This window comes from Oratosquilla oratoria, chromosome 26 (assembly GCF_046742065.1).
Source record: "Oratosquilla oratoria isolate Oo_2021 chromosome 26, ASM4674206v1, whole genome shotgun sequence".
Taxonomy (NCBI): Eukaryota; Metazoa; Arthropoda; class Malacostraca; order Stomatopoda; family Squillidae; genus Oratosquilla; species Oratosquilla oratoria.
Window position 1 is genome coordinate 32545922 of NC_134802.1, and position 11366 is coordinate 32557287.

The window sequence follows — 11366 nt, forward strand, 5'->3', positions numbered from 1 at the left end:
AACAACTTAATCTAAATTTGTCCAGTTTAAATCTATTACTGCGAGTCCTGACCTGTTGTCTTGATATGATGACCTTGCCTGTGTCGAATCCATGACATGAGTCCCAGAAGGTCATAATCCCATTGGTAAAAATCCCACGCCAATTAACCTATGCCTATATTCATTAATAAATTTATCCAATGGAATTATACTTTAACATATAGTGTTTATTAATACTATCAACATCCTGGAATATTATGTGTGTGATTATGAACAATGGGATAATATTCACTATGGTATTTTGATTCGTGGGGTTTTGATATATGGTTACAAATTTCATTTTTTTCAAAGCTCCAAACAACAAATTATCTTTCCGTCATATGCTGTTGAATATGTCCTTAGAGACGTTGTGGTAAGTGCCAAACACGCAGTATTTTGGTAGAAGTTTATTGCGGAGATCTACACACAAGTAAGACAGGAAGTGATCTGTCACAAGCGAATGCTTGGGGGGCCTAGCTGGGCATAAGACGCGCCCGTGGCCTACTTTCTGTTACATTGTTGCTAGGCGAGAAAAAGATTGGGCAAAATAATACATACTAACATATCTAGGTATATACATAGAAATATACAGCAACAAGAGAACAATTACATATAATGATGAATATGCATGCAAAATGGTTAAGGGTAACATATATTTAGTTCCTTAATTCTACGACGTGTACAATTGGCATAGACGCATACGCGTTTAGCGTACGCCTAATGACGTATGTATATTCGGTTATATAATTATGTATAGGGCACTTATATTGTAATGACTACATAGGCTTACTTATACAAAACATTTACAATAGATATATGTTGATATTAAGTACTCATGTATAATAATGAAGTATGACATATACAATAAAGGAGATACATATACAATAAATATATACAATAATTAAGTAAGAAAGGGCTTGGCTACATTACTCCCCCCTTGAGAGAGTAGCGTCAGTGAAGAAAGTCTTTAGTAGCAGTAAAAATCAGATTTATTGTGAAATCTGACTGCCCTGCCTGAGCGACTTTTGTATGGGAGAGCGGAAGTATGAGGGTGGGAGGGATGGGAAGAGGTGATAGGGTGGCCAAGGTCATTGGCACTTGTGGGTGGTATGGGATTCGGTGGGATGACAGTTGAAGTGTCAGAAGTGGATGAAGTAGGAACAGGAGGAGTGGAAGGTGTTGAGGGTATGTCTGGGGTTACATGGAGACGGGTCTTAGGGCGAGGAGAAACAGGGAGGAAAGCTGGTTTCAAACGATCAATGGAAACTGAGGTTTCGCCTTGAGGTAGGTTAAGGATGAAGTACTTAGGTTCACGTCGAATGACGTCATATGGACCAGAGTACGGAGCCTCCAAACTCTTACGAATTCTGTCGACTCGTAACCAAACTTTAGAGCAAGAGTGAAGGTCGTGAGGGAGATAGGGTGGAGGTGGTGTATGGCAGTCACCGGATGCAAGATCTTGGAAATTGACAGACTGCATTTCCTTGATAAGACGAAGGATGGTTGTGTCATCCGAGGAGTGGGTGTGTTCCTGAGTAATGGCAACAGAAGGGCATAACATGTGAGCGCCAGTAACGGCGGTAAATGGGGAAAATTTGGTGACGTGAGGTGTCATGCGATAGCCAAGAAGGACGATAGGTAAGGAGTAAAACCAGTTATTTTGCCTAGCGCGGAGAGCTGATTTCAGAGAACGGTGGAAACGTTCAATCATGCCGTTAGCTTGAGGGTGATAACTAGTAGTACGCATATGGTGGAAACCAATGATAGATGAAAGCTTAGAGAAAAGTTCACTCTCAAATTGGGAACCTCTATCCGTGATGACATGAAGTGGAACACCGAAACGGCATATCCAGCCATTCACAAAAGAGATTGCTACAGAAGTGGCAGTAGTGTCAATGAGGGGAATTGCTTCAGTCCAACGAGTAGCTCGATCAATGCAAGTCAACAAGTATTTGTAAGGGAGAGGGTAAGGATAGTTAGGAAGAGTAGCAGGGGGCAACGGTCCTACAATGTCGATGTGTACTGACTGGAAGCGGTCAGTAGGAGTAGATATAGGAGAAACAGGAGAGGAAGTGTGACGGGTAGTCTTAGACTGTTGACACCTAAGGCAATGTCTTACAAATGTCTTTACATCTCTGTCAATGTGTGGCCAGAAGTAACGTTGTTTGACCAACTTAGAGGTAGACTGAACACCAGGATGAGAAAGGTTATGCAAAGAAGAGACTACGTCATTACGTAAGGGTAATGGAACAAAAGGTCGAGGAGTGTTAGTAGAGGTATCACACCAGAGTGTTAAATCAGAGGGTAAAGTGAATTTAGAGAGTCTAGGCTTGAAAGTTTCCAGTTCGTCATCTGTTGTCTGACTTTGAGCTATGCCACTTAAGTCAAAAGCGTCGAGTGTAACAGCGCATGACGTGCGAGATAAGCAATCAGCGATGACGTTAGTGTCGCCACGAATGTACTCGACTGAAGAAACGTATTCAGAAAGAACAGAGTTGTCGTTGTTGTCTGTCAGTTTTAGCAAGAGATTTAGAGTAAAAGGCAGCTACGAGGGGTTTGTGGTCAAGAAATAGGGTACCTGTATGTCCGTCAATGAGAGTCCTGAAATGCAAAACTGCGAGGTAAGCAGCTAATAACTCGCGGTCGTAGGTGGAATAGATGCGTTGTGCGTCAGAGAGTTTCTTCGAGTAGAATCCTAGGGGCGTTGGCTCGCCGTCTATAACTTGATAGAGAGCGGCGCCAACGGCTAGGCTTGAACTGTCAGTCACAAGTTGGTAGTTTGTCGGTAATAGGGAAGGGTAAGCTAAGGTTGGACAGTCCAGTAAGGCTTGCTTCAAATTATTGAAGGAGTCCTTTGCTGCGTCAGTCCAAGTGAGACACTTTGAAGAAGGATATTGTTTAAGAAGCTCAGTAAGGGAATAGGCTACGGTTGCAAAATTAGGAATCATGGGCCGAAATTTTTTTATCATACCCATGAAACGGCGCAAAGCCTGTGAAGTCTGAGGCAAAGGGAAATCGGAAATGGCCGTAGTGCGGTCTTTAGGTGGCTTAATCCCTTGTGAGCTAATCTCGTAACCGAGAAAGGTAAGATTTGACTTGAAGAATTGACATTTGTCAAGAGAAAGTCGCATGTTATGCTGAGCCAAAATAGAGAGAACAGTTTGAACATCTGAAATATGTTCTTCAAGGGTCTCACTAGCAATCAGTACATCATCAAGGTACGTAAACGTGTTGTTTACGTTAGCTAAGAGGGTATCTATAAAGCGCTGAAATGTGGCTCCAGCATTTTTCAATCCAAAGGGCATGTACAAAAATTCAAATAAACCAAATGGCGTGCATATCGCAGTCTTAGGAATATCTTGTTCAGCTACAGGAATCTGCAGATATGCACGTTGTAAGTCTAACTTAGTGAATATAACCTTATTCTTAAGTGACATGGTGAGAGAGCGCAAGTGTGGTATGGGATATTTGTCATTTACAGTTATATTGTTGAGACCTCGGTAATCTCCGCAAGGTCTCCAGGAATGTGGTTCTTTCTTGGGAACCAAATGAAGTGGGGACGCCCAAGGTGAGTTGGAGCGTCGTATGATCCCTGCATTAAGCAAAAATTGAAACTCATCCTTAGCAGCTTTGAGCTTCTCACCTGTCAATGGCCTTACTTTAAAGGATATAGGGGAAGAATCACCTGTATCAATATGATGATAGGTTGTAGTTTCTACTGGTGGAGGATCAGACAGTTGTCGGGGTGCGGTAAGTACGGGGAATTTTGAAAGAAGAGCAATGGCTCTTGAATCAATATCCCCATAATGTACCGCATGTGAAGAGATAGGGAGAGGAGAAGCCTTAAGGGGAATGGTGCATGCAGTGGAAGGATCAGAGAGGAGGCGATTTCTACAATCAACTACTAGTGAATTATGGGTTAAAAAATCGGTACCAAGAATTGGGCGGACAACATCAGCAACGACGAATGACCATGGGAGAGAACGTCTGATACGTCGAATCCCAAGTTCCACGTCGACTTCGCCGTACGTACGAATACGGGTACCGGAAGCAGTAGTAAGTTGTACTACCGTGGGACGGAGCAGTGGAGTTAAGCCTGGGTCGTAGGGAATGAGCGATACTTGAGAACCGGTATCTATAAGGAATTCATAGTTCTTGCAACCTATAGTGGCACTAATGACGAGAGGCAGTCCTGCGGTTGCAAGGGATACTTCTACAGACTGCCCTTCAAGTTTCCCGACGTGTTAAGCTGAGGTCCTGGGGATGAAGAACGTGAGTTAGGTCGTGAACTGGGCAACACGTTAGCACTAGTGTGGGACAATATGCACCATTGTTTGCAAGTTCTAGCACCGTTGCCGTAGAAGAGGTGGTAACGGCACACTCGTGGTCTTTGACCGTCATAGAAGGGAGTTAATCCGAGTGGAAAGGTAGTGGATGCTGAAACACGTGTAGTGGGGTTACCACTACAAAACACTGGCACACTATCACTACGCGGAGCCCTTGGCACAGGCTTGTTCACTGATGACGCACTTATCCCTTTGTTTCCGTGGCCATGGGCCATGAGAGTATCAGCAACACGGGCCAACTCATCTAGTGAACCTGCGTGTGTAACAAGTAGTGGTCGTATGTCACTTGGCACTGCACGTAAAAATTTTAGGCGGATGAAGTCGTCGTCGACACCGAGTTGCTTACCTATGGTGCGAAGTTCTCGTAGGAAGGTCGTCGGCTTATCATACATGATATTGTTCTGGTGGACCAAGGCATCGAAGAGTTCCGGCGGAGACCTGGTAAGGACGTTGATTAGCGCCTTCTTCAAGCGGTCGTAGTCACCGGAAGTAACGACATCGTCGTCGAGCTGGTTGAGCACAGGGATGGTTAAGGTTTTTTGTTTGAATCATTTTATTACGCTCAAAGAGCGGCAAGCCTAGTACATAGGTAATTAGCTATTTACATGAGGATCGTGACTCATAGGGCACGCTGTTCGACTGAGGTGGCAATTCGTAGTTAAGTACAAAATTTCAGAGGTTGGGACACAGTGGTGGACACGGTATATAATCAGTGGTAATAACAGCATGTATAAAACAATCACAGTCAACAGTATATACAAAACAAAAGTATGTACAATATCACAGTTATGATATAAGAGACATTGACATAATTGAGACAGTCGTGGACAAGATCATACATGAGAATTATTACGTCGTACAGCGATAGTTAGCACCCACCAAAGTGTGGGTGACGTAAGAGTAGTGTTTCTAAATGGTTATCGGCAAGCAAGTATTTACATACATCAATGACAGACTCTCTATGGGGGATTAAATCTGTTACTGCAGGGCATTCAAGGCAATAATGCTGAAGGTTATTTGCATTGGGCAAGTCACACAGTTTACAGGAAGAAAATTGAGGCATGTCTCTTGTCTCGCTCACCTGCCACACTGGTCTGTAGCCTAATCTAAGTCGAGCAGATACCACATTATGTCTTCTAACTAAGAGTCCTCGGCGGCGATATTTGTGGGGGCGATTGGCAAAGTGATCATAGTGCTGAATGGTCACACTCGAAGGTCGTTCGATATTCCTACGGTGAACGATAGGCAAATGAGCTGCAGCACGTATTTTGCGTCTGTAGAATGAGAGGGAACCAGGTGAAGCGTCAGTTGCAGGTGAGGGCTGTTCGCAGGCTGCCTTGGCGAGTAGGTCCACTGTCTCGTTGCTAGTAATTCCTACGTGAGAAGGGATCCACAGGAAGTGAATAACAAGGGAGTGCTCAAGGGCTGTGGCTAACTGAAATAGAATGAGAGTTACTAGGTTATGGGATTCTGATTTTTGGGAGGACAAGGCACGGAGAGCAGATTGAGAGTCACAGATAATTAGGCCATTACTACCAATACGTAGCAGTAGATTGACAGCATCCAGGAGTCCGTGGAGCTCGCAGGAAGTTGAGCTGAGGAAACCTGGTAGTCGGCGTCCAATCCAGCCTCCATGGGGTGGAACCATACTAGGCGAGTAGATGGCACAGCCCGTGTTTCCGTCCGGTTGCAGTGACCCGTCTGTGTATATTGTATGAACAGCTGGGAGGGAAGAGGTCACTTTGGCGATGGTTTCTAGAGCTAGTTGCTTCTGTAGTAGGGGCAGGTCAGTCTTGCATGTTGGTGTATAGGTGACGGCGGGGAGCGGAACCTTCCAGGGGGGCGGATTGTGAACAATTTCTTGTCTAGGAATATGAAATCCTATACTCTGTAGGTTTGTGCAAATGGTTCTAATAAGGGCGCAACCACCAGGTTGGAGTCGGGGTCGAGGTGCGGTGGGGTCGAGAGACGTTGTGATGACATTCGAGTAGTGGGGGCTAATATGTGGGGTGTGTAAGCATTTAACAGTGAAATATGTTACGTTAGCGTGTATTCGTTCCGTCAGAGGGGATAGATGTAGTTCCTGTAGCATGTTGGCAACCCGAGTAGAGATTGGGCAACCTAGTATGAGCCGCATAGCTTTATTTTGAAATTTATCGAGGGGGTTCAATGCTGATTTAGGTAGTTGACATAAGGCAGGAGAGAGATAATCGATGACTGAACGGATAAATGCTACGTATATATTTCTTGCCACTGCTATGGAGATCCCAGCAGCGTTGTTGGTAAGCCACTGAAGAGGTGTTAGGCGTTGTTGTAGTCGAGTCAATACGTCATCAACAAGTGGATGAATACGCTGCCGTGCGGGGGTGGGGGGGGTGACGCGGACGGGCGCTCCCAGGTAGATATACTGCGTGCAGAGTGGTATAACGCTGGTACCTACTAGGAAAGCAGGGAGTGTTCGTGGCTTACGGGGAGAGAAGATCCTGCACTTTTCGGGGGATATGATGAGACCACATGAAGATGAGTGTTCATAAAACGAGTGGAGAAAGAGCTGAAGATCTTCAGAGGAGGTCGAATGAATGCATATGTCGTCTGCATAACATGTAACTTGGGTACTTGGGACATCAGGGAGTAGAGAGAGAAGGCGATGCATGAGGACATTGAATAAAAATGGACTGAGGACACCTCCCTGTGGGGTGCCAAGGTCAAATCTCCTGGTAGAACTAATAGCCCCTTTATAGAGTACACGAGACGATCTGTTGCTCAGGTATCCTTGCACCCATCTCAAGAGATTCCCTTTGATATTAAAATCTACAAGCTGATCGAGGATGATATCCTTGTTTGCAATGTCAAACGCACTTTTAAGATCTAGAAAGGCCACAATACTGGGAGGGGAGAGGCGGGTGTATAATTCATAGAGACAGTGATGTGTGCTGCGGTGGGGTAGAAAACCATAGAGCCTAGTGGAGAGTTTGTCGTGGAGGCGGAACATGAGGCGGTTGAGAAGAATACGCTCTAGCACTTTGCTAAAGCAGGACGTGAGGGAAATGGGTCGGAATTTGTCGGAACCGGGTTTAGGAATTGGAACAATGAGACTGGTCGTCCAGGCTTGTGGAACATATCCATATCGTAGGCAGAGATTATATGGTTAAGTTCGCAAGTGCATGGTTGAACTTAGTTTGGGGGACGGTTATGTTAGCTAGTGCAAATTGCGCCTCTAGCAACGAAAACCATCTTGCCGGCGATGCTTCGTCGAATGGTGGAGGTCGAACGGCGACGGCGGCGGAAGTCGTGGAATGCGTAGAGGAAGAAGTGCTTCCTGCTGCTGCTGCTGTCGTTGTTGAAGTGGCTACAGTGGTTGTAGGCGTAGAAGGGGAATTCATGTTGTTGTTGTCGGATGTTTCCCAGTATACGTGTTGCGTATCGTATACGTGTTGCGTGTAGATCAGGACTGAACAATGTCGCACACTCCGATTATTTCATGCGCACTTTGAATTTCGTAAATGCGTAGTTCCGTGCGCGTGACGAGTCACAGTTTATGAATACGCATAGGCACTTAACCACGTAATGTGTATTACCCTAAATCACTTAGGTAAGGAGCACTGGGTATTAGGGTCACTTGGGCACAGTCACTCCAGGGTCACCAATGTGGTAAGTGCCAAACACGCAGTATTTTGGTAGAAGTTTATTGCGGAGATCTACACACAAGTAAGACAGGAAGTGATCTGTCACAAGCGAATGCTTGGGGGGCCTAGCTGGGCATAAGACGCGCCCGTGGCCTACTTTCTGTTACATTGGTGCTAGGCGAGAAAAAGATTGGGCAAAATAATACATACTAACATATCTAGGTATATACATAGAAATATACAGCAACAAGAGAACAATTACATATAATGATGAATATGCATGCAAAATGGTTAAGGGTAACATATATTTAGTTCCTTAATTCTACGACGTGTACAATTGGCATAGACGCATACGCGTTTAGCGTACGCCTAATGACGTATGTATATTCGGTTATATAATTATGTATAGGGCACTTATATTGTAATGACTACATAGGCTTACTTATACAAAACATTTACAATAGATATATGTTGATATTAAGTACTCATGTATAATAATGAAGTATGACATATACAATAAAGGAGATACATATACAATAAATATATACAATAATTAAGTAAGAAAGGGCTTGGCTACAACGTCTAGATGTCTGCAACGGAAGTCATATTATCGTTGTTCAAATAGAGGTTGGAAGTACATTTGCTATTGTGTTTGCGAATTTTGATGATTAACATTATATCATCTTGATACTTGGTATCTTTATAATTACTTTTGTCGATTAATTTGCAATATTAGGTTCTTTAAGGAAGAAGAAATCAAATGAAGACATTGTATTTAATGTATATACTTTGCAGTACACAGAATGCGCCAAAAAGGGTGAGTTTGAACAAGAAATATTTACATTTTGGTGGAAATATGTTGTCAGAAATATAATCTATGTGTAACAACTGCTTAATCATACGACTGGGCTCATGCATAGATGACAAAAAGACAAAGAAAAGCACTAATTTTTAGATTCTCACAATGCACCGCGCTCCATTGTCGTCATTATTTTCGTGACGTCGATAGAAAACGCTATTTTTGTATATATATATATATGTATTTATTAAGTTTCCTGATTATCTCCATCGAGTTTTTGGTCTCCAAAATACAGAAATATGTCTTCATCGCCAAAAGTCAAGGAAAAAGTTGCCTACGCGCAATGACCATACACAAGGACCGAAAAATCTTCCCGCGCTCTGATACCGACGTTATGACGTCACGTCGCATCAAAATATCATATTTTCTATATATTTTTAAAACATCTTTCTCTCCACGTGTTTAAAAAAATCTCAGAATGTTTCGTTCAACACAATTGTCAAAATTCATCGTCTTTTTTGTATTTTTAAAACGTTTCTCTCTGCATGTATTTAGGATTTTCTCAAAGTTTCGCTCAGTTTTAATAAGAACACAATTGTCAAAATTTATCGTCTTTTCTATATTCTTAAAACATTTTTCTCTACACGGCTTTCTCAGAATGCTTCGTTCAGTGTTACGTAACATGCTGCAACTGCTAGTGTCCCCAAAGTGTGCACATCATACTGTTTATAAAATTATTATTCTGTATCTGATTATTATACATGTCTTTTAAATTATATAGTATGTTTCAAATATTATATTACATACGAAGATTACTGTTGTATTGTTAAATATATTTATATATAGATTTATTTGCATACTTTGTTCAAAGCTTTAATTATTTTTGATGTATTATGTATATAATGGCGGACGGGCCACTTACAAATTAGTAGAGAAAAGCATTAGTCCATCCCTCATATAATGTAAACATAGTTTTAGTTTTATACTTCCTAGATAAACCCCACGTGTTCACCTGATAGTATGCCTCACTTGTACCACGAAAATATATTGATATGTCTACCATGTCATTTGTATAATGGCTAAAACACCGTCCAATTCCGATCCCCACACTAGACTAAAAATATGGGCGATTTCCTCCTTCACACAGGGCAAAAATACCATCGATTGCCATCTTCACACAAAGCAAAATTGCCGACGATTTCCTCCTTCACACGAGGCAAAATTGCCGTCGATTTCCTCCATCACACAAGGCAAAATTGCCGTCGATTTCCTCCTTCACACAAGGCAAAATTGCCGTCGATTTCCTCCTTCACACAAGGCAAAATTGCCGTCGATTTCCTCCACACAGGGCAAAAATACAGTCGATTTCCATCTACACACTAGGCAAAAATACAGTCGATTTCCATCTTTACACTAGGCAAAACTGCCGTCGATTTGTATCTTCACACTAGACAAAAATGCCGTCGATTTCCTTCTTCACACAGGGCAAAAATGCCGTCGATTCCCATCTACACACTAGGCAAAAATACTGTCGGATTTCATGTACACAATAGGCAAACTGCCGTCAATTTCCTTCTTCACACTAGGCAAAAATACCGTCGATTACTATATTCACACTAGGCAAAAATACCGTCGATTACTATATTCACACTAGGCAAAATTACCGTCGATTTTCTCCTTCACACAGGGCAAAAATGCCGTCGACTTCCATCTACACAAGGCAAAATACCGTTAATCTCCTTCACACTAGGCAAAAATGCCGTCGATTTCCATCTTCACACTAGGCAAAATGCCGTCGCTTTTGGTTTTCTATGTCGATGTCTTCCTCCACATTTGGCAGAAAAATAGTTTATTTTTTGTTTTATTCGCCATGACCATACACAAGGACCGAAAAATCTTCCCGCGCTCTGATGCCGACAATTTGACGTCACGTCGCATCAAAATCCATTATATTTTATATATCATCTTTCTCTCCACGTGTTTTAAAATTTCTCAGAATGTTTCGTTCAACACAATTGTCAAAATTCATCGTCTTTTTTTAAAACGTTTCTCTCCACATGTATTAAAAGATTTTCTCAGAATGTTTCGCTCAGAACACAATTGTCAAAATTCATCGTCTTTTCTATATTCTTTTTTATACATTTTTAAACATTTTTCTCTACACGGCTTTCTCAGAATGTTTCGTTCAGTGTTACGTAAGGCCACGTGCTGACCTGAAAATTTCGCTCCCTGATACCTAAGAATATACCATATCTTGATTTTCCTTTCACGTCGTCTTAAACTAGGCAAAAAACACCGTCGAATTCCATCTTCACACTAGGCAAAAATACCGTCGATTTCCTCCTTCACACAGGGCAAAAATACCGTCGATTACCATGTACACACCAGGCAAAAATACCGTCGACTTCCATCTTCACACTAGACAAAAATGCCGTAGATTTCCTCCTGCACAGGGCAAAACTGCCGTCGATTTCCATCTACACACTAGACAAAAATACCTTTGATTTCCATGTACACACTAGGCAAAACTGTCGTCGATTTTCAGCTTCACACTAGGCAAAAAATACCTTTGATTTC